This window comes from Wyeomyia smithii, chromosome 1 (assembly GCF_029784165.1).
Source record: "Wyeomyia smithii strain HCP4-BCI-WySm-NY-G18 chromosome 1, ASM2978416v1, whole genome shotgun sequence".
In the NCBI taxonomy this organism is placed as follows: domain Eukaryota; kingdom Metazoa; phylum Arthropoda; class Insecta; order Diptera; family Culicidae; genus Wyeomyia; species Wyeomyia smithii.
The window spans coordinates 157,427,984-157,452,548 of record NC_073694.1 but is presented as its reverse complement, the minus strand read 5'-3'; the positions used below and the strand labels follow the sequence as shown (position 1 = coordinate 157,452,548).

The 24,565-nt window shown below is 41.5% G+C and overlaps 1 protein-coding gene across 2 annotated transcripts in view; it reads right to left on the bottom strand.

The window, feature by feature from the left end:
• The window catches only part of LOC129728560 (uncharacterized), a 128,899-nt gene that overhangs the window by 5,606 nt on the left and 98,728 nt on the right, over window positions 1-24,565 (bottom strand). The window lies entirely within an intron of this gene.

Genomic DNA, 24,565 nt, shown 5'->3' with positions numbered 1-24,565 from the left:
GTGTATCGATACAAAATTCACCACCAACAAAGTTTTACAGATAGTTAATGAGCATCAACACTTTCGATGCTTTCTATATCATCCCAAAAAGTAGTACCGTAAACTGGGGTGACTTTGATCACTGTACCTCTTTTTTGAAACTGTGGTAAAAAAGCGCTCGTAGTGTTTGGGATTTGTCGTAATCTTCACTGATTGTGTGGATATATGACTGCATTGCTACTATACATGCATTTCCTGCTATTTAAAGAGTGTTTTTCATACTAAAATATTAATTGAAAATAAAGTGTATTTTTGGCATTTTTTGTTGCATACAAACAATCGGTTCAAGCAAATTCAAAACAACAAGTTGCAATACGTAAAGTTTTTTTATTTTGTTCCCAGACTAGTTCTTAAGATGAACAAATATTATAACAATACATTTTATTGTTATTTTTGCAAGTTTTTCCTCGAAGGCAATGTTGAGTTCCAATATTCCCCACAGCGTAGTACATATTTCTTCTTAACAAAAACCCAAGACGTGAAATAACATGCAAATTTGGACACTTTCATAAGTCATATTCCTCGTGGACTAGTTTTTGATGATTTTAGACCACCTTCCCTCTCAGTGGATGATCATTCATATATATTCTAGAAATTTTGTATGAATCTTGGACATTCACCATTATAAAATGTTTACGTAGAATGTAAATGGTCCCCAAATTGCTTTTTTTATTTATAAACTCGTTTAAGTCGTTTCAGGCTGTTCAATTTCGTGAAAGTAGCAAAGTGTCACTCCGAATTCATCAAAACAATGGAGTGATCAAAGTCACCCCGGAATGATGATTGGTGTAAAATTTTTAGAGCATTTTTAAAAACAGCAAAATTGTTGCTAAACTTTTGAAGCAGTGACTGAATCTTTCTCAATGCATGCCAGTACTTATTTTAAAAATATCAAAGAATATTGTTTCCAGTATATTCTGAAAATATTTGAGATACAATAAAAAAATCACAGGAGGGTTGTGTGCAAAGCCACGACCGCAAGGTTGAAGTAGAATACTTTTACAAGAAAGATAACCCGGCTGCTTGCCTGTCAGTCATTATTTCTAGTAAATAAACGTTGACTAATCAGATCAATCGAATTTTGCGCTTCAACAAGGATTGATCATTTTCAATATTATAGCAAGTTGCTTGTCATGATTGGGGCTTGACAATTTTTAAATTTTGGTTACGCGAAAAATTAATTTATATCGGAATATCGGATAAGATACCGGTCACCGTTATCACTGACAGTGCGAATAAAGTATTCCTTGTGATAAAATAAACAACTGATTTAACACTCAAAACTAGACGGCTCATGTGTTGTCAAAACGAGTCAACTTTTCATTGAATACATTTACTAGTGCCCGCTATCGCACAGAGACTGCATTTCACTAAAGTGTCTCACTGCATCAGCTGCTATCGATGCTGATACCCGCTGCAACTGCTACACCATCCGTAGCCATGCCACAGTTGTGGCCGCTATACGCTGCCATTGGTATCCGCTGTCCCTGCATCAGCTGGCCCAGCTGCTATCGATGCTGAGATCCGCTGCAACTAGTGCGCTACCCATTGCTATGCCACAGCTGTGGCCGCTATCCGCTATCGCTGATATCCACTGCACTGCTACTGCTGCTGCTAAGGGAGGACTACTGTTGTCGCTGTCTAGAGCTATTATGAGCAGCTTCGGCTGAAACAGGCTCTTATATAAGCCAAATAGCATATTTTAAATTGCAAGGTCTATGATTCTGTCGACCGTGCAATCAGAGGTAGAATTCTTCGTTTTGACAAGGCTTTACTATTGTCAATAGTACAATAGTTTGAATAATCAAATTACAATTATCTTCATTTGAAAAGAATCTTAGAAGATTTTCCAATCTATTGCTGCAAGAACGAAGGAAATCCATCGAAAACTAACCGATTTATTAGCATTTGAAATTGGACATATTTTTCACATTTTTCGGTTTTAGATTTTCATTTCACATCCCTATGTAGCTGAACTTCCTGAGAGAAGTATTCTACTTCAAAAAGCATTTTGCGGTTCAAAATCGGTTGCTAATTACAACCTTTGAGCTGCCCTAACATTGGGGGAACTAAGATACACGGACAACATGCACTGTGGAAGCTATTTCACATTCAGTAAATTAGACGAGTGCGACAAATTTAAATTGTTAGGATGCAACACAGAATGCTTGCTTGCGTTGACAAAAATTATTAACTTTCAATGACTTGTTTATTTGCCTTGAAAAAGGCATTTTGATTTCCGAAATTGGATGTCCTGATGGCAATCATCATGCTGCCCCAACACGGGGGGGATTATGGCAGTCTGACGACACCCGCTGAGAAGAACCGCGCTGCTCCTGAGACGTGGTGACCAACCACAGGGCTAGTGCTGCTGCTAAGGAAGGACGACTGCTGTTGTCGCTGTCTAGAACTATTATGAGCGGCTCCGTTGTTTAACGTTGTTTAAGTTTATCTGTATTTTTATGCTTTTGTAGGGTATAATACATGTTTTTAAAGTATAAGTGATTCACATTACTGTTTTCATCTTTGATGTGCGAGTTTTGATTTTTGTTTTACTAAGCTTTCTAATTGTAGAGATTTTGAATTTTGGATTGTCCACTTTGGTGGCGCTTGTTTGAAAGAAAACTACTTAAAACTACTATTTACAGCTTAAAATTACTATTTACAGCTTAGAACTAACTTAACCTACTATGTACAAACCGCTTATTAAAGCGTATTCTGAATGCTGACATTTATGTACAAATTTGGTTTTGGTTTCTGTTATTCTGGCATCTACTTTTGGAGTAACTGCTTCTTGGTGGAGATCTGTGATCCTGGTGTCATAGGGACAATCGAGGATCATCCGTAAGATTCGGTTTTGCGCAATCTGTATTTTGTTCCTGTGAGTTTGTGCACATGACTCCCACACCGGAGCTGCGTAAAAGACCGCGGGGGCAATTATTTGTTTGTAGACTGCCAGTTTGTTTGTTCTTGAGAGGCGAGATCTGCGACAAATTAGCGGGTATAGTGACCGAACCAAAGCTGAGCACTTAACCAGTGTCCTCTCCACATGCGATCGGAAAAGAAGTTTCTCGTCGAATAGCAGTCCAAGATAGGTAACTTCGGAAGACCACTCAACCCCTGTACCGTTCATAACCACAACGCATGATGGAGGGGGCTTCAGTTTGGGGGATTGTCGATGAAGGAACATTATTGTCTGGGTTTTGGAAGCGTTGATCTTGATTTTCCAGGTGTTAGCATACTCGACAAAGGCGTCTAAGCATCGCTGAAGTTTGTTGGTGATCTCACGAGGCATTCTTCCCTTGACGGCAATTGCAGTGTCATCTGCGAACAGAAAGAGCACGCAGCCATCTCCCAGGGAAGGAATGTCGGAGGTGTAAATGTTGTATAGCAAAGGGCCCAGCAGACTGCCCTGCGGGACCCCTGCTGGGATGGAAAAAGTATTTGATAAACAACCATTCAGCGATACCCTGAACGACCTCTGCCGAAGGTAGCTGCAGATGATTTTCGTCAAATATGATGGAAAGTTGAAGGCACAGAGCTTGTATACCAGACCGTCATGCCAGACATTGTCAAACGCCTTTTCGACGTCCAACAATGCCATGGCTGTGGACTTGGATACAGCCCTGTCCCTTCTGATGTTGTTCATCACCCGCACCAGCTGGTGCGTGGTGGAGTGACCCTTCCTAAACCCAAACTGTTCCGGGAGTAAGATGTTGTTTTCCTCAGCCACCTTCATCATGCGGTTGAGGATCAGTTTTTCAAACAGTTTACCCAGCGATGAGAGTAGGCTGATCGGACGGTAGCTTGATGCTAACGTCGGATCTTTCCCGGGTTTGCGGATCGGTATGATCTTGGCTATCTTCCAAATGCTTGGATAGTAGTGCAATTCCAAGCATCTGTTGAAGATAGAGCTCAACAACAGGTGAACCCTGTTGCTGAGCTTTTTTAAGACCATATTGAAGACCCCGTCAAACCCAGGGGCCTTCATGTTCTTAGTACTCATCAGCGCTGAGCAAACCTGTTCTGCTGTGATTTTATGTTCTTGAGGAACGGTACAGGGGAAGTTTTCGAGGTCGCGGACGCACTGCTCGACCTGGTCTTCCATTGGACTAGCCATGGTCGAGCCAAGCAAATGCGATGAGGCAATGTGATTGCCTACCGCATTTGCTCTCTCGACCGGTGCAACAAGAAGCCTCTCTCCGACCCTGAGGGGAGGAACTGGTTTGGGGTGCGATTTCAGCACTTTGGCTACTTTCCAGAATGGCCTGGAGCGGTCGTCCAAACTTTGGACTAAGCGTCCGAAATTTTCATTCCGGAGTGAGACCATCCTGGAAGCAATTTGCCTATTCAGATCGGTCACCTCGAGCCTAATGTCCAGATCCCTGGTCCTCTGGAACTGGCGTCTACGCACATTCCGCAATCTAATTAGCAGCCGGGTATGGGAATCAATAGCAAGGAACTTACCCCTCACAGGAACACGTCGCACACACGCCTCGTCGGCCACGTTTATGGCTCGTTGGAGACCCTCCAACGCCTGGTCGATGTTTTCCACGCTGTCGAGCGGCGGCGCCTCGTCGATGTTGTTGTCCACCATTCGAGCAAAGCGCTCCCAGTCGACATGATGGTAATCTTTCCGCAGACAGCTGACAGGAGCAACACCGAACCCCACCTCAGCAACGACAGGTTGGTGGTCTGAGCTCAGATCGTTGAGGGCCACTGGTTTGGAGAGCTCGATGTTGGCCAGGAAGAAGTCCAGGGTTGAAGGGTTCCCCGCTGGGGAGATGAAAGTCGGCTCATCCGGAAACTGCACCGTATAAAACCCATGCTGCGAGTGTTCGAAGAGTTGACGACCGTTCAGATTCTGCCGATAATTTCGCCAAGCCTCGTGCCGAGCATTTAGGTCTCCCCCAACGACGAAGCGGGAGTTGGTCCTGGTGATGGTTGCCAGGTCGTTCTTGAACTGCATTGCTGTACCGTTGCTGATACTACACTGGCGAGGACAGTAGACGACGATGAACCGGATGAACCCGGTAGCTGATTTGACCTCCACACTAAGGGCTTCGATGATGGCGGTGTGGATGTGCGGCAAGATGTTGTATTTCATCCCTTTTCTAACGATGATCGCTATACCACCCCCCCTGGAGTTGGTGCGATCGAGACGGATGATGTTGTGATCCGGCAGCCAAAAACTGTCGCCGGACTTTAGGTGGGTCTCTGTGAGTAGACCCACGTCGATGTTGTACTTGCGGAGAAAGTCAGCAAGCTCAATGTTTTTTGCTCTAATAGAGCAAGCGTTCCAGGTGACGATGGAGATGGGTTTAGGATCCATATTGGATAATAAATTTACCGAGCACATGGATTTGCTCGGGCTTGTTGCGACACGCACGAAGGGCATTGGTCATGCTGCTAAAAATTTCTAGCAGCTCATCCGCAGAGTACTTCTCGGACTCAGCGCTCGGTGGTGTTGTTGTGGGTGGACGCCAGTAGCCAGGGGGGGGAGGCGACCGTTGACCGGCTGACCCGCCGGATGGTAAGTGTGGAAGGTCAAGTTGCGTACGCGTACTTGGGTGCCCTGCTTGCTGGGATGAACGCAGAGGAGGAAAATCTTCCGCCCTGAAGACCGGTGGTTTGTCTTTCTTCCTGCTCGGCTGGTTGGTTGACGACGCCTGCTTGCGGATATGTTTGAAGCTCTCCCTTTTCGGGCACTGTCGATCAGAGCTCTGGTGATCACCGCCACAGTTAGCACACTTAAACTGTACCGCACCGGCACCGTCCACAGGGCAATCCGATGTAGAGTGGTCCTTGGCGCAAATGTTGCAACGCGGTTTGATGTTGCAGTTTCGGGTACCGTGACCGAAGTTGAGGCACCTCTGACACTGCGTAACGTCTCGGCGGCCTCCTCGATAGGGCTCCCAACGGATGATAATGGAGAACAAAGAGCGGATGGCTCGCAAAGCGCTCAGTGTAACTGTCCCTTTTGGGAAATGAACCAGAAAGAGGCAGTCCGGGTATTTCCTTTCATTTTCATTTCTGCGTTTGATCGGATAGACAGCAATTGGGGCCAATTTGTACCGATCCTTGATTTCGGCACCGATCAGCTTGGGGTCGAAACCTGGCAAGCCTCTGATGACCACCTTGAAAGGCTTTTCCCCAGGAATGTCGTGGGTGAAGAACTCAGATTTAGAATTTTTCAAAAACTTCGTGGCCTTCTCAAAATCCACCTTCGTGTGGAGCATAACCTTCGTACCGATGCCGCATAACTTATATTCAGCTGCTACGCCCAGCGATGCAAAGTCGCTAATGAGCTTGTTGAGAGGAACGTTTTTCACTACCAGCGGGGGAAGCTTCACTTTCACCGTATTGGGGCTGGCAGAATCCGGAACATCAGTCGGCTCGCCAAAATCTCCAACGTCGCTAGCGTTTGTCACCGTGTCGCAGTCAGCCACGCTTTTCGAAGTGCAACTGCTTCCGCCTGGTTTCTTCTTTTTACTGCCTACTTCAGCAGCAGAGTTTTGTTTCGCAGGGCTCGAGCCTGCTCTTCTCTTTTTCTTTGACATCACACAGCGATGCAAGCGACGAACTGTCGCACAAAACGGAATAAAATTTTTAACTAACCCGGCTTTTCAGAAATAGAACTGTACTTCTCAACAGTCTGAGAGCGAATATGACTGCTGTCGTCGCTGTTCAGAACTGTTATAAGCGGCTTGGACTAAAACAGGCTCTTATATAGGGATGAAAATAGGAATGAATTATTTCACGTACGTGGTGGAATGATATAGCGATCATTTGATAAGCTCCACCTCTTTTTTCAGTTTCTAAAGTTTTTCCTCAGTTTCGTAGCACGGATGCACAAAAATGATTTCTTGTCGAGCCGGACCGATAGCACTCTCATTGAAGCAACAAAATAACATGTTTTGTGTCGTGTTGTGCAGCTTGGTTGAAGAAAATGTTCCCGTCCCCGTGTCGCATGTAAGCAGATTATTGCGTTCAGTAGACAGTATAGAGATAGTGTATCCAGCGAATAAACACCGATGGTGCTCTCACACACGCAACGGTTTTAACCCGTATCTTATTGCGGCTTGTAACATCAAGCGATTTCGTTTGCTCGCTGTTGCGTGTTGCATCATGTTGCAACTTGGCAGCTGGGAGATGACGAAATTCTGTTTATGCTGATTGATTGAATCGACTTCATATTAGCTCTGCATAGTCGGACTAACTGCTTTTGTGAAGGCGTACTAACAGGGAAATTTATTATTCAATGTCGGTTATGCTGATCGCAGCCTTTGCGCTGCCCCTACAGTGGGGGGTTTACTAAATAAAGTGAAAGTAAAAATTAGACAACTACAACAGAATTTGATTGCATCCCGCACAGAATGTCTGCTTGTGTTGATGCCAGAAAATTATTAACCTTCAATTATTTTTTATTTGCCTTGAAAAAAGCATGGTGTGGTTCAAAATCGGTTGCTAATTACAACCTTTGAGCTGCCCTAACATTGGGGGAAATAAGATACACGGACAACATGCACTGTGGAAGCTATTTCACATTCAGTAAATTAAACGGGTGCGACAAATTTAAATTGCTAGGATGCAACACAGAATGCTTGCTTGCGTTGACAAAAATTATTAACTTTCAATGACTTGTTTATTTGCCTTCAAAAAGGCATTTTGATTTCCGAAACTGGATTTCCTGATGGCAATCATTATGCTGCCCCAACACGGGGGAATAATGGCTGTCTGGCGACACACGCTGAGAAAAACCGCGCTGCTCCTGAGACGTGGTGACCAACCACAGGGCTAGTGCTGCTGCTGAGGAAGGACGACTGCTGTTGTCGCTGTCTGATGCTACGCTATGCCACAGTTGTGGCCGCTATACGCTGGCCTATCCACAGCCAAGCCACAGTTGTGGCCGCTTCCGCTATCGATGGTACCCACTGCTGCTAAGGGAGGACTGCTGTCGTCGCTGTTCAGAACTGTTATGAGCGGCTTGGACTAAAACAGGCTCTTATATAGGGATGAAAATAGGAATGAATTATTTCACGTACGTGGTGGAATGATATAGCGATCATTTGATAAGCTCCACCTCTTTTTTCAGTTTCTAAAGTTTTTCCTCAGTTTCGTAGCACGGATGCACAAAAATGATTTCTTGTCGAGCCGGACCGATAGCACTCTCATTGAAGCAACAAAATAACATGTTTTGTGTCGTGTTGTGCAGCTTGGTTGAAGAAAATGTTCCCGTCCCCGTGTCGCATGTAAGCAGATTATTGCGTTCAGTAGACAGTATAGAGATAGTGTATCCAGCGAATAAACACCGATGGTGCTCTCACACACGCAACGGTTTTAACCCGTATCTTATTGCGGTTTGTAACATCAAGCGATTTCGTTTGCTCGCTGTTGCGTGTTGCATCATGTTGCAACTTGGCAGCTGGGAGATGACGAAATTCTGTTTATGCTGATTGATTGAATCGACCTCATATTAGCTCTGCATAGTCGGACTAACTGCTTTTGTGAAGGCGTACTAACAGGGAAATTTATTATTCAATGTCGGTTATGCTGATCGCAGCCTTTGCGCTGCCCCTACAGTGGGGGGTTTACTAAATAAAGTGAAAGTAAAAATTAGACAACTACAACAGAATTTGATTGCATCCCGCACAGAATGTCTGCTTGTGTTGATGCCAGAAAATTATTAACCTTCAATTATTTTTTATTTGCCTTGAAAAAAGCATGGTGTGGTTCAAAATCGGTTGCTAATTACAACCTTTGAGCTGCCCTAACATTGGGGGAAATAAGATACACGGACAACATGCACTGTGGAAGCTATTTCACATTCAGTAAATTAAACGGGTGCGACAAATTTAAATTGCTGGGATGCAACACAGAATGCTTGCTTGCGTTGACAAAAATAATTAACTTTCAATGACTTGTTTATTTGCCTTCAAAAAGGCATTTTGATTTCCGAAACTGGATTTCCTGATGGCAATCATTATGCTGCCCCAACACGGGGGGAATAATGGCTGTCTGGCGACACACGCTGAGAAAAACCGCGCTGCTCCTGAGACGTGGTGACCAACCACAGGGCTAGTGCTGCTGCTGAGGAAGGACGACTGCTGTTGTCGCTGTCTGATGCTACGCTATGCCACAGTTGTGGCCGCTATACGCTGGCCTATCCACAGCCAAGCCACAGTTGTGGCCGCTTCCGCTATCGATGGTACCCACTGCTGCTAAGGGAGGACTGCTGTCGTCGCTGTTCAGAACTGTTATAAGCGGCTTGGACTAAAACAGGCTCTTATATAGGGATGAAAATAGGAATGAATTATTTCACGTACGTGGTGGAATGATATAGCGATCATTTGATAAGCTCCACCTCTTTTTTCAGTTTCTAAAGTTTTTCCTCAGTTTCGTAGCACGGATGCACAAAAATGATTTCTTGTCGAGCCGGACCGATAGCACTCTCATTGAAGCAACAAAATAACATGTTTTGTGTCGTGTTGTGCAGCTTGGTTGAAGAAAATGTTCCCGTCCCCGTGTCGCATGTAAGCAGATTATTGCGTTCAGTAGACAGTATAGAGATAGTGTATCCAGCGAATAAACACCGATGGTGCTCTCACACACGCAACGGTTTTAACCCGTATCTTATTGCGGTTTGTAACTTCAAGCGATTTCGTTTGCTCGCTGTTGCGTGTTGCATCATGTTGCAACTTGGCAGCTGGGAGATGACGAAATTCTGTTTATGCTGATTGATTGAATCGACTTCATATTAGCTCTGCATAGTCGGACTAACTGCTTTTGTGAAGGCGTACTAACAGGGAAATTTATTATTCAATGTCGGTTATGCTGATCGCAGCCTTTGCGCTGCCCCTACAGTGGGGGGTTTACTAAATAAAGTGAAAGTAAAAATTAGACAACTACAACAGAATTTGATTGCATCCCGCACAGAATGTCTGCTTGTGTTGATGCCAGAAAATTATTAACCTTCAATTATTTTTTATTTGCCTTGAAAAAAGCATGGTGTGGTTCAAAATCGGTTGCTAATTACAACCTTTGAGCTGCCCTAACATTGGGGGAAATAAGATACACGGACAACATGCACTGTGGAAGCTATTTCACATTCAGTAAATTAAACGGGTGCGACAAATTTAAATTGCTAGGATGCAACACAGAATGCTTGCTTGCGTTGACAAAAATTATTAACTTTCAATGACTTGTTTATTTGCCTTCAAAAAGGCATTTTGATTTCCGAAACTGGATTTCCTGATGGCAATCATTATGCTGCCCCAACACGGGGGGAATAATGGCTGTCTGGCGACACACGCTGAGAAAAACCGCGCTGCTCCTGAGACGTGGTGACCAACCACAGGGCTAGTGCTGCTGCTGAGGAAGGACGACTGCTGTTGTCGCTGTCTGATGCTACGCTATGCCACAGTTGTGGCCGCTATACGCTGGCCTATCCACAGCCAAGCCACAGTTGTGGCCGCTTCCGCTATCGATGGTACCCACTGCTGCTAAGGGAGGACTGCTGTCGTCGCTGTTCAGAACTGTTATAAGCGGCTTGGACTAAAACAGGCTCTTATATAGGGATGAAAATAGGAATGAATTATTTCACGTACGTGGTGGAATGATATAGCGATCATTTGATAAGCTCCACCTCTTTTTTCAGTTTCTAAAGTTTTTCCTCAGTTTCGTAGCACGGATGCACAAAAATGATTTCTTGTCGAGCCGGACCGATAGCACTCTCATTGAAGCAACAAAATAACATGTTTTGTGTCGTGTTGTGCAGCTTGGTTGAAGAAAATGTTCCCGTCCCCGTGTCGCATGTAAGCAGATTATTGCGTTCAGTAGACAGTATAGAGATAGTGTATCCAGCGAATAAACACCGATGGTGCTCTCACACACGCAACGGTTTTAACCCGTATCTTATTGCGGCTTGTAACATCAAGCGATTTCGTTTGCTCGCTGTTGCGTGTTGCATCATGTTGCAACTTGGCAGCTGGGAGATGACGAAATTCTGTTTATGCTGATTGATTGAATCGACTTCATATTAGCTCTGCATAGTCGGACTAACTGCTTTTGTGAAGGCGTACTAACAGGGAAATTTATTATTCAATGTCGGTTATGCTGATCGCAGCCTTTGCGCTGCCCCTACAGTGGGGGGTTTACTAAATAAAGTGAAAGTAAAAATTAGACAACTACAACAGAATTTGATTGCATCCCGCACAGAATGTCTGCTTGTGTTGATGCCAGAAAATTATTAACCTTCAATTATTTTTTATTTGCCTTGAAAAAAGCATGGTGTGGTTCAAAATCGGTTGCTAATTACAACCTTTGAGCTGCCCTAACATTGGGGGAAATAAGATACACGGACAACATGCACTGTGGAAGCTATTTCACATTCAGTAAATTAAACGGGTGCGACAAATTTAAATTGCTAGGATGCAACACAGAATGCTTGCTTGCGTTGACAAAAATTATTAACTTTCAATGACTTGTTTATTTGCCTTCAAAAAGGCATTTTGATTTCCGAAACTGGATTTCCTGATGGCAATCATTATGCTGCCCCAACACGGGGGAATAATGGCTGTCTGGCGACACACGCTGAGAAAAACCGCGCTGCTCCTGAGACGTGGTGACCAACCACAGGGCTAGTGCTGCTGCTGAGGAAGGACGACTGCTGTTGTCGCTGTCTGATGCTACGCTATGCCACAGTTGTGGCCGCTATACGCTGGCCTATCCACAGCCAAGCCACAGTTGTGGCCGCTTCCGCTATCGATGGTACCCACTGCTGCTAAGGGAGGACTGCTGTCGTCGCTGTTCAGAACTGTTATGAGCGGCTTGGACTAAAACAGGCTCTTATATAGGGATGAAAATAGGAATGAATTATTTCACGTACGTGGTGGAATGATATAGCGATCATTTGATAAGCTCCACCTCTTTTTTCAGTTTCTAAAGTTTTTCCTCAGTTTCGTAGCACGGATGCACAAAAATGATTTCTTGTCGAGCCGGACCGATAGCACTCTCATTGAAGCAACAAAATAACATGTTTTGTGTCGTGTTGTGCAGCTTGGTTGAAGAAAATGTTCCCGTCCCCGTGTCGCATGTAAGCAGATTATTGCGTTCAGTAGACAGTATAGAGATAGTGTATCCAGCGAATAAACACCGATGGTGCTCTCACACACGCAACGGTTTTAACCCGTATCTTATTGCGGTTTGTAACATCAAGCGATTTCGTTTGCTCGCTGTTGCGTGTTGCATCATGTTGCAACTTGGCAGCTGGGAGATGACGAAATTCTGTTTATGCTGATTGATTGAATCGACCTCATATTAGCTCTGCATAGTCGGACTAACTGCTTTTGTGAAGGCGTACTAACAGGGAAATTTATTATTCAATGTCGGTTATGCTGATCGCAGCCTTTGCGCTGCCCCTACAGTGGGGGGTTTACTAAATAAAGTGAAAGTAAAAATTAGACAACTACAACAGAATTTGATTGCATCCCGCACAGAATGTCTGCTTGTGTTGATGCCAGAAAATTATTAACCTTCAATTATTTTTTATTTGCCTTGAAAAAAGCATGGTGTGGTTCAAAATCGGTTGCTAATTACAACCTTTGAGCTGCCCTAACATTGGGGGAAATAAGATACACGGACAACATGCACTGTGGAAGCTATTTCACATTCAGTAAATTAAACGGGTGCGACAAATTTAAATTGCTGGGATGCAACACAGAATGCTTGCTTGCGTTGACAAAAATTATTAACTTTCAATGACTTGTTTATTTGCCTTCAAAAAGGCATTTTGATTTCCGAAACTGGATTTCCTGATGGCAATCATTATGCTGCCCCAACACGGGGGGAATAATGGCTGTCTGGCGACACACGCTGAGAAAAACCGCGCTGCTCCTGAGACGTGGTGACCAACCACAGGGCTAGTGCTGCTGCTGAGGAAGGACGACTGCTGTTGTCGCTGTCTGATGCTACGCTATGCCACAGTTGTGGCAGCTATACGCTGGCCTATCCACAGCCAAGCCACAGTTGTGGCCGCTTCCGCTATCGATGGTACCCACTGCTGCTAAGGGAGGACTGCTGTCGTCGCTGTTCAGAACTATTATGAGCGGCTCCGGCTGAAACAGGCTCTTATATAGGCCAAATAGCATGTTTTCAATTGCAAGGTATATGATTCTGTCGACCGTGCTTGGGAAGCAAGCATATAACGACCAATCAGGGGTCGAAATTTTCGTTTTGACAAGGCTTGACTATTTTCAATAGTACAATAGTGTGAATAATAAAATTACAATTATCTTATTTTGGGAAGAATCTTAGAAGATTTTCCAATCTATTGCTGCAAGAACGAAGGAAATCCATCGAATACTAATCGGTTTATTAGCATTTGAAATTGGACATATTTTTCACTTTTTTCGGTTTTAGATTTTCATTTCACATCCCTATGTAGCCGAACTTCCTGAGAGAAGTATTCTACTTCAAAAAGTGATCAAAGTCACCCCAGTTTACGGTAGTTAAAGAAACGGGTGAAGTAGCACATGGAACCCACAAAAGTCATACTTTCCAAGATAAAGCACCTGTCCAGTTCACGACAGCGGTCCAAATTACCCCAAACTACCCTACATGAAGGAATTTTGTTCTTTCCTCAGTACTTTGACATTAGAATCTACCAATAATGCCGATTCTGAAGTCAACGTTTCCCTGGAATTGCTGGACGAAGCTGTAAAACTCGCACTTAATTTGAATGTGTCGTATGCGATTCAGGCTGCGGAGGTTCCAATCAATCCATTCGGTCGACCATAAATCTTTCCGAGAAAAGAACTTTCCTCATACATCTAACAGGTGGGAGGAAAATTTATTTGTTTGCCGTTGCTCCTCACATGTTGAAGTTGATCAGGAATTGGCTTTTCGACACTGGCTGATGGATCACAATAATCAATATATCGTTGTATCGAGAAAATGATGGACAATTTTGTGATTCTTTGGTCATCATTATCACTTCATTGTTGAACAGTGAAAATTTCATAAAAGTTTCAAGGTCGAATTTTCACAAACAATGTACCAATCACATGCGAGCACGCCTGGCACAGACTTCATGGGTAGACACCAACTGCCTGCTGTGATAATATCGCAGGATAATCCTGTATAGCAGAGGCGAAAAAAATTTGCAGAATCTCCCCGTCCCAATAGGCTAAATAATGATTGCTTCCATGAGCCTAGACTATTTTGATATCTTGAAGGTGAACATTGCCTCTGCCGACGCACAGTGAGGCGTGTTGGGTTGACGCGTAGGTATCGTGTTGTGATTTGGAACACAATCGAATTGCCGTTTGAATTGTCTTCTTCTTGTTTCGTATAGTAGCAAATATCAGTATTCAATATGATTATTCGGGTGCCGCAAAATACGCTGCGCCGCCCGCACGTGTCGGTAGAGGCATATAAATTTAAGAGGTATATAAATTTGGTGCATTGTACAGATAAAATGCGTTGTTTATTTTTGAACTTTACACTCTGTATACCTTAGATTTATTAAAATAACTAAATATAAATATTAATATTAATATAAATATAAATATAAATGAGAGACAATAGAAAACCTAAATGCTGCGTACAGATCTTTGAATAGGTAGTCAAATAAGCTGTACTGATGATGGCGGGCGGTATAGAGGAAAACCAAATTCATTCCATCTTGATATTAGAGTTTCGACATTTGTATTTGTATTATTCAATTAAAAATTTTTTTACATTAGCATCAACAAGAAAATATTACTTTTCATAACCTTACTTGTAATTGAACAACGCTATGCGAACATTAATTGCTGAAGCTAATGTTATGCATCACTCTAGCCCGGTTTATTTTTGATAACAGGCATATGACTTTCAAATATGGTTGTTCTTCGTTGTTCTTTGGTATCTTGAAACTGATTAAAGCTTAAAAAATTCTATGTCAATTTTTTTAAAATCTGTGAATATACGATTTCGACTAAAAACTGTTAATAATTATCGATATTTTTCCAATGAGCTTGTAACTGCAGGAAAATTTTTTATGTGAACTCTTTGCCGCTTTGTGATCGGTGAGTGAGCCATCTTTCACAAGACAAATAGATATAGAAAAAAGTTTAATTTCCACTAAATCGTAATCAATATATTATTTCTTTTCGTGTAATAAAGATAATTGACTGTATTAGAATGAAAGGTATTCAGGTATTCAGAGTGCTGCAAATAAATAATCAAAATACAGACCCCGTTCGATTTTGGCATCACGTCAGAATTTCTTCCGTTGCCAAAATCGAATCATACTAAAAGTTAACGGTATAATAAATTTAACTATCAAATGTGATTAAACGTAACTACTCATGTGTGCCGAAATCGAACCGTGCCAAAAGTAAAACTAGTTTAAGTCAAACAGAGCATCAAAAGGAAATATAAAACTATTGTAGTCCTACGTCATCTATGCGGTCGTGTCTTGGATACCACCTTCTTATTTTTTGGCAACTATTACCGAAAAATTGTTCAGAAATCTATTAAATAAAAATAAGTTGGTGTCTGTATAACGGCGTTTCACTCCAAATAGAATCAACGGATTTGAATGATTCTTTTTGTGTTTGTTTTGTCTCGATCTCCGACGAGTTAATAAGCCATAAAAATAACAATAATCAACTGATAAAGTTAAAAAAAAAAATTGAAATACATTTTCGCCTTTTCCCGCCTTTTACTCCAAAAACAACGTCATTAGATTACTATGAAAGCAGGCTATGAGCGGTAGACAAGCTGTTGTAGCGTCGTTATTGAGGCGTTGTTGTTGAGTAAACAAGCACCTGTTAATGATTCACATATAAAGTGATATTCGTTTTCGCTGCCTTCTATGCAAAAAAGCTATAGCGTGGTAGCAACAACCTGCATGTGAATACTCTCAACGTGGCTTCGATTTTATTCAGAAGCAAATGCTTGATAATGTAAATTAAATTTCTGGCTTATTTGAGCAAAGTTGCAAATAATCGTTTTATTTATATGATAAATGAAAAGAAAGAACAAGAATAACACTACATGTGCGATGATTTAATTTACCATTGCTCGGATCTAATCAATCTGTTCAATTTTCTCTAAAATGCAAACTGACTTAGATCATTGACATTTGTTCATGCTGCAATGATTCTGTTGGCCGGTAAAATGAACGTGTAGTTTTTGCTTCTCAAAAAACATTGATTTCTGTAAATGTTTCGTTAAATAGGCACTATTGCATTCCTTAAAATATATGGATTTACAATTAATTGTTAATTGAATTGAAAACTATAATGTTGCGAAGTGTCAATTGCACTGTGCTTAGGCAGCAGATCTGCCTCAAAAAGCAGATGAAATATTAATGTCATTGAAGCGAAAATTTCGAAGCTCCGTGTATCCAGATATTACCTACCAATTTACCATTTAATTTCAAACGTCTGTATGTACCTTTGCGCTCCACAGTTGCGTGATATTCGATAATGCCCGAAGCCCTGATAACTGGTGGCATTGAACCTAAAATATGCATATTCTCGTATAAACTGCTTTATGTCACATGGTCACGTGAAAAACAATTGGTATCATGTATGTTTGAAAAAAAAAAAAAGATACCCGAAAAATGGTTGGCCATTAGGTTTTGCGAGAATTTTGTTCAGGACAAAACCATATTGTCACTATGCCATGGCAAAAACGAAAATCAACTGGAAAAGTTATAAAACGTTAAAAACCAACCCTTGATATTTCCCGCCCTTCAGAGACTCTGAGGAGTTTTCTGTGAGTTTTAGTGAGTAATGATTTCTTGTGGCGTACTTAAACGATAGCCTTCATTGTTTTTTAAATATTTCATGGAATAGTTTTAAGCGATTTTCGTATTGGTTTCAAACGTCGGTTTCTGTGAATTTGTGCTGTGACTGTTTTTCAAGAGAGAAGAAGACACTGTCGGTACATAATAAACATAATAGATTAAAAATAATAATGTGTTTTTGCAAGAATTCTGAGGAGTATTCATGTTGGTTTCAGTTGGTTTCGAATAATTTTCTTTCACATGTAGTGGGAATGCTTCCTAACGAAGGTGCCGCTAAGGGTATGTTATAAAAGGAATGTTTCCTAATCTACATGATCAAACTGGTTCTTGCATAACTTCCAGTTGACTTTGACAAATTTCTGCTGTGGTCGAAGTGTTTTTTCTTCAGATGAAGTTGTTGTAAGTGGAATGTTCAAATACTTAACATGCCGTTGAATTAAAATTAAATTCGTTGTTTCTGTTCCAGTTTTGCAAGTTAAGACACGAGAAGAAGCAGGTCAATAAAAGTGTCAGGCTTCGCAACACTGAAGAAAGAATATTAAAAAGTCAGGAAATATACGAGTCTCGAAGGGAAGTTGATCGGTTAAAAACAAGACGAGCTCGAAATGCGACGACGTTCGACACCCCGTATATCTCAAAACCGTCAGTTACACACTTAATTTTCATAGTCTTTAAACGACTCTTTAACAAAAGACAAATGAAGTATAGTAACTTAAACACTCAATTGAGAGAAAAATGCTAATCAAATATTTTCAAATACTACTACTACTACTACTTACCACTGAACAGATGCATTGCTGCCACTACCCGATGGCAAATGTCCTTGAAGCGACAATTCTTACAGGAAACTACAAAGGAGAAGTCGTAATAATCCCGCGTATCTCAATTACTCCTACCGATTTGCCGATAAATTTTAAACGTCTGCAATTTCCCGTGCGTCGCGCATTCGCGATGACTATTGATAAAACCCAAGGGCAGTCACTGAAAATTTGTGGCATAAACTCCGAGTATTCATGCTTCTCACATAGACAGTTCTATGTCGCATGTTCACGTGACCCTGACCCCGACATTGTGGGATATATAGAATTTAGTGGCTAGTACCGCCTTGACCACTTTCACATGTTTCGTATATTCCGAATTTCGAGCTTGAATTATTTAGAATTCTGAAGTTTTTTATAAAATCTGTTCCAGTGAGATTGGCCAGGCAGAAGGGTATTACTATATTTGCATTAAGCCAAGCTTTTGAATAATTGAAAAAATAATGTAATGATTTCCTTCAGAATATTTAAAAGAATGACTGTTTATTTTCAGAAATGTATTGAAATGACTTGATTATGGTTGAAAGGTGCTTCATAATTTTTAATGAAATAAAAACGTAGAATTTTACGAGCGCAGGCTTGAAAAAAAAAACTAAAAACAAATCAGAGCCGAAACATATCGTAGGTATGTTTTTTAGCAGCAGTTAGATATTTCAGGTTTTGCAATACAACAGTCAATAAATCTCAAGGCGGCGGTACGAAGTTTGCCGGGTCAGCTAGTATCAGATAAATTTTACTTAACGGAAGAGCTTTTGACTGTTCTGCCGTGAAATGACAAAGTGACGTAAATGCCATTTCTTCGAATATTGGGTTTTCATGCCAGTTTGTTCATTATCCGTAGACCTATCTATTGGTATTGTTCTTTTCGTCGTTACTCATTCGTACGTTGCATAAAAAAAACAAAGTGACGTAGGCACCATTTCAATACAAAAGTGTCAATAAATTCATTCGTTTTTGGGCCGTACTGAAATAGTAGAAGGGTGGTATTTAAACTACGACCGCATGACGTTGACTACCGTGTTCTTATATTCCATTAAAACAAATAGTAGAGGGAATTGCAACGCTTCTACTACAAAACTTCGAGGCACCAAAAGGTGCCAGTTACCGATTATTCTTGTTTACTGGTTAGTCCGTCAAGCATTCCAGCCATTTTAGTATTTTGCAGTAGCCATGTACTACTAACAGCCACCAGCATTACGGGTGTAACCGGCACGAGATGACCGGTACTATTTTGTCTTTCCTCCTTCCAGCTGCTAACACCTAGCGTCCGTATGTAACTGGTGCGGTTTTGGAATCAAAATGATGGGGTGAAATGTTCGAACGGTACCTTTTATACCAAGGCTTCGTCAGTTAGTTAGTAAGAAGGAGGGGCTAAGTAGAAAATGGAATGACGAGGAACGCAAATAAGCATCGGAAACAGAAAACGACAACAGCAAAGTCAGATCGATTGTATCCGTTAGTGTCGACTGTGCTTGGGAAGAGAGGTAGTGATTGGCTGCGCAGTATGATTTAGACAATCGATATTAATTACCAATTTTTCAATAGTGTATCTCAAACGATAGTATAAACGTATACTGTGCACCCAAACAAAGTAAAAGATGATTTCATTCATCGAAATCAAGTTTGTTCTTCACAAAATAATATTGTTTACAGAGACAGATAGAAAAAGAGAAGCTACAAATAATTGGCTGGTAAACCAGTGTATAATTTACGACCGATCCTGCCTGCAATCATAATAGCTATGGATCACCATCCGCCGAAAGATTTCAAATCAAAATTGCCCACTTTGCCAGTTCATTCATAATAAATTCACGGCTTCCAAATTGTTGCTTCTTCCCAACGAACAACCAAAACATTGAACCTGACGTCACAATGCCACACCGGCTTGTGTACCAGCACAAAAGCACCGCCAGATACACACACAAACACACCGGTTCGCTTCACTTTCGCTCTCAACCATCAAAACAGTGCTTCATTTTTCCCGCGCGATCATCGCGGAACAATGAACTTTTTCTTAATTTTTGCCACCCACCGGCGGCGTGCGCGCCGCCACTCTCACCGGGAGGAATGTCATTTTCCGGCTCCGTCTACTCATCCGGCGCCCGAAAGAGAAAAGCACGGTGATTTTTTCACACCGGATTCTCGTTGTTCGCACCCACATATCTGTGCTCACAAACACTTAGGAGTTCATGCTAGTTAGCAATAATTGCTAATCACTTAAAGTGCTATTAGGACGTGGGGGCGGAACGCCGCACCACCGGCCGGGGCGAATTTAAATGAAGCAATGTGGGAAGAAAAGTGGATGACGAATGGCCTTCACTGCTGGAGCGAAAACTAAAACCGTAATTAGTGTTATAGTCACTGTTTACGGTTTCAGTCAATAACGATGCGCCTTCTGGCGCTTTCCATTTCATTCAGTTTGCTCGAGCGGAGTTAGAAAATCGAATGGGTAGATGGCTAGCGATTGTGCTCTTCAATTGATCGAAAGGCGACGTGATTGGTCGCAGTGAAAACTACGAAACGAGAGGCTTGTTTTGAGGGGGTGACATAAAAACCGGAAGACGTCCGTTCGGACTCGATCAGATCGAGGAACTTTTCGAGCTGGAAATTTTCTCGACCCAGCACTGGGGCACGGTGTATCGTTGTACTTATCCTACAACATGCAAAATGTGCCGAAAACAATATCGATAACGAATTCTCTCAACTAATCTAGTTGATCGAGATCTCATTAGCCCCCAGGCTTGCGTGCGATATTATTGTTGTCAATTTTGGAGTCCCAAGCAAGCTCGAAAGTGTATCAAAAGGCCGTTAAGCAGTTGCCCGCCGGGTTCGTTGCTTCTACGCTTGCTTACGGTAAAACATCATGTGAGTTTCTGAAGAAAAGTTTTATAAAAAAGATATGCACTAAAAATGTTTCGCTTACTGTTTATTTTTATTTCTCATTTTGACATCACCAGTTGTTAGTTTCATGAAGTAGCGTAGAATGGCTACTTAATTTCTTGCAAGACACACAAGTGAGGTGTACAAGCACGTCAAATAGTGGAAAAGAATGTATCAATGACGAAATTCCGTTTTTATGGCAAATACAATGAATTGATGAAAAAAGTACATGTGAAACCATATGTCGCCTGTAACAAAATTTGAGACATGTTGCAATGTACCTACAGGCCATACAAACCGACATTCAAGCTTATTTTCCCACATTAATATGTAGCTGCAGAAAAAAAAGCTGTATGAGTAGATATTACATCCGTCGTATTGTTGGGTTTTAGATAGAACTGTGGAAAATCATACTAATATCTTAAATCTACTGAAATACCCTACAACATCAATAGAAAACGTAACGATAACAGTAGTTCTTGAGGAAAAAAAGCCATTACCGCATTGTTATTTAGCCGACCGATATCAATCATAAATGGAATGCTGCAGCATAAATATCAATGCTCAATGCTTTTTTCCACCCTTACCATTGAGAGCTCGGGCTCTCAATCAACTGGCTCATTACAGCGGTGCTTGATGGTGAAATAATTACCGTGAGAAATTTATCTCCAATGTAAAGCTCATTTGCGTTGGTTTAGCTAATCTTTTCACTAACGCAGGCAGGCGCACTTCAGATTTGCCTTGCTGCTGCTAAACCGAGCGGCGCAAATTTGTACACCGGAACTGGCGAAATGGACGAGGAAGTTTGATTTTCGAGTGAGCAAAACAATGAACCCGATTGTGTCCATTGATGGAAACGGAAAACCCGATGGAACCGGTGCGGTGCAATGCAAGAGTTTTTTTTTCTTTAGTGCAAACACCGCGGAAGGATGAATGACGAAGCGAGTGTTGCATTTTTCGCTCTCATGCTGCGATAAGGGTGTTGCCTCACCCATAACAAACTTAAGAGTACTTCCTGCTTGTGCTGCTATTTACTAATCCTATAATGTTATTGGGTATTTTATATAACTTGCAACTCCTGAGCAGGAGGTTCGCTGCTTGCGCGTTCGTGCAAGTCATTTTATTTTGCGGTCACAGTTTGCCCCGCGTTACCGCCACCCATCCTCCTTGGATCGGAATGAGGTTCCATTTCTTCCGTCAATAATAATGGTTCGTGGCAGTGTCACTGTCACTCCAGCATTGAATATGCTAATTGCTATTCGATACTTTTTATTTTTGGTGCGAATCCAATGTAGCGGTAAATATGAAATCGTGTCACGTTTCTTTTGGAATTGGTCGCACCATTCGGCAAGGCGGTATGCCCAAAATCAGGTTTGTGCTTAAGAAGAAGAAATCAATTTATTATTTGTTTGCTTATCGCTTTCGGTATGTCAACAGCAACAGCAACAGCAGCAGCAGCGTGGAGTAATGCTGAAGCAGAAACGAGAAGGTGGAGAGAAATCCACCAGCTGGTGACGATTTCTTTTGACCGTCGCGAACGATTGGCGGAAGTTGGCCCACTTTTCCCGACAGGCGGTCTCCGCTGTCGTGAGCCCTACCTGATTTGTTTAGTCGTTAGCGAGTGGCGATGATGAAGGTGATTGTGATGATGCTGACGAGCGCCGATGATGGAGGTTGGAAAGTGAAAGCCGATAGAGTTCTGAATGGCTTCATAGTTTTTACGATGACGAATTTATGGGTATAATCAAATGACACACAACTTAATTTATGGTCGAAATCATGAATGGTGACTTTTCGTAACCGTTCAGCTACACTAATTCGGAATCAATCGATGGGAAATTTATAACGTGAAAACTACAAGGGAAATATTGAAGGTAACCCAATAGGATAATTAATCTAATTTGTTAGTCTCAGCAGTAATTCTGTTCTGAATTGATACCCCCGTCAGTTATTGAATCTAGTCAAATGAAATAATAACTGTTAATCTATTTAAGGGCCATCCACATACCACGTGGACAGTTTTTTAACGATTTCCACCCCCCCCCCCCCGGTGGAAAACTGCCCATATAAATTCTAAAAATTTTGTATGGACCGTGGACATCACACAGACCCCCCCCCTCAAAGCTCTCCACGTGGTGTGTGGATGGCCCCTTACTTTCTTTGAACAAAAACTTAATATTTATTTAGTTGTAAAAAGTTAACCCTTTAGTTCTATTATTTGCAAGTCCTATTTTAAAACGAGCAATCGTGACAGTAAATTAGGCCTAATAATGGTGCTTATGATAATGTGTGAGATGCGCATAATAACGAATAATTGTTCTTCATAATAACAGTACAAGAGAACATATAATTTTTTTTTGTTCTACATTGCGAGAAAAAAAAAAGAAATATATTTTTGTATAAAAAGTGGCATTTATTGCATAACTTGTTAGGCCTTTGAATCGAGCATCTTGTTTTTTGGAGCCTTTTTGATATACCATAATAATCAAAATTACAGAATTATATTGAAATCTGTTATCGTATACTTTAATGTTCAAAGCAGTTCCCTAAAAAACAAGAAAAAAATATGTGAAATCAAATAGGGCTCCAATATTTATTTCGTCACTCTTATTTGTTCTATTTACCGTTCAATTTTGTCATACTTTCAAAGTAGGGTAGTTTGGGATAATCTGAATCCCTGGATGAAATGGACAGGTGCTTTATCTTGCAAAGTATTACTTTTTTGGATTCCATGTACTGCCGTTCCAAGCATAATTGTCCCAGCGTGCATAAGGTTTCTGTAGAACATGGGACAACTATGCTTGGAACGGCAGTGTACTACTTCATCCTTCCCTTGAACTACTAAACCCTACCTAACATAAAAATTGCATGGTTTGCTGCGATTGGTGCACCGCGATGCCAATGTAAACAAAGGAAACATCAAAAGTTGATGTTGCTGTAAGATTCACGCTTGTGTATTTAAGGTTTTATGAAAACTTCTTCAATGTTTTCAATCTAATCAGCTTTGCAGTCGTGTTCGTCTAGTAAAAGGCTACATTTTGATTAAAGATTACGATAACACAGTGGAAAAAATAGTGGAAGAAATTGCGTTTTTTGTAAGGCGCCATGTTTGGGGTAGAATGGACAGTAGGGTGGGTAATCGTTATATGGAAAAAACGAAACTTGATAGCAGAAAGCCAGAACCAAGTTTTTTTGTTCTATTTAAAGCCCCGAACATTCCTAAATTTATCGGAAGTTGATTGGTTTAGTCTCCGCTTGGCGCATTGCATTTTAAATTTATATGGAGATTTGTATGGAAAAACCAACGTTTTTGCATTTTCCATTCTAAAGAGCTCAAAGTGGCTCAAACCATAGGTTTCATGACTTCAAATGGTAGATTTTTTGATGCCTCACAACTTGGTCGAAGAAATCAAAGAGCCAGGGTGTCTCAAAAAAATACTGGAGCTGTTCAAAGTTGATTATGCCAAAATTTAGGTTGCAAATCATGTTTCTGCCAACACTGCTAATGTACCGGCGTCAGTCAGATTTCCATCAGAAGTAACCTCTGAAACACGTTGTAGATTCTACCTACGCCTAGAATATTCACCTGAATTTGTTTGTTTGATCCAGCTGAGTGTATAAACTCGTTACGACAGGTTATTTCCGATGGGAATCCTACTGGCGCCGGTACATTGGTAATGTTGGCAGAAAACAAGATTTTCTGCATTTAAATCGACATACTCGACTTTGAGCAGCAGTAGCTCTTCTTAGAGACATCCTAGCTCTTCAGTGCCGTCTGCAAAGTTGTTAGGTATCTAACATACTATACTTTTACATAATGTAGTGCATTATTAGATCATTATTGTGCTCTCTAGAAGAAAATATGCAAAAAATTAGGTTTTCCCATATAAATTTTCATACAAATTTGAAATGCTTCCGGTAAGTTTAGGGTTGTTTGGGACCCCAAAAGGAACCAAAAAACTTGGTTCTGAAAAATCGATCACTTTTCCTCACCCTAATGGACAGTGTTTTTGGGGTGATATGGTCAGGT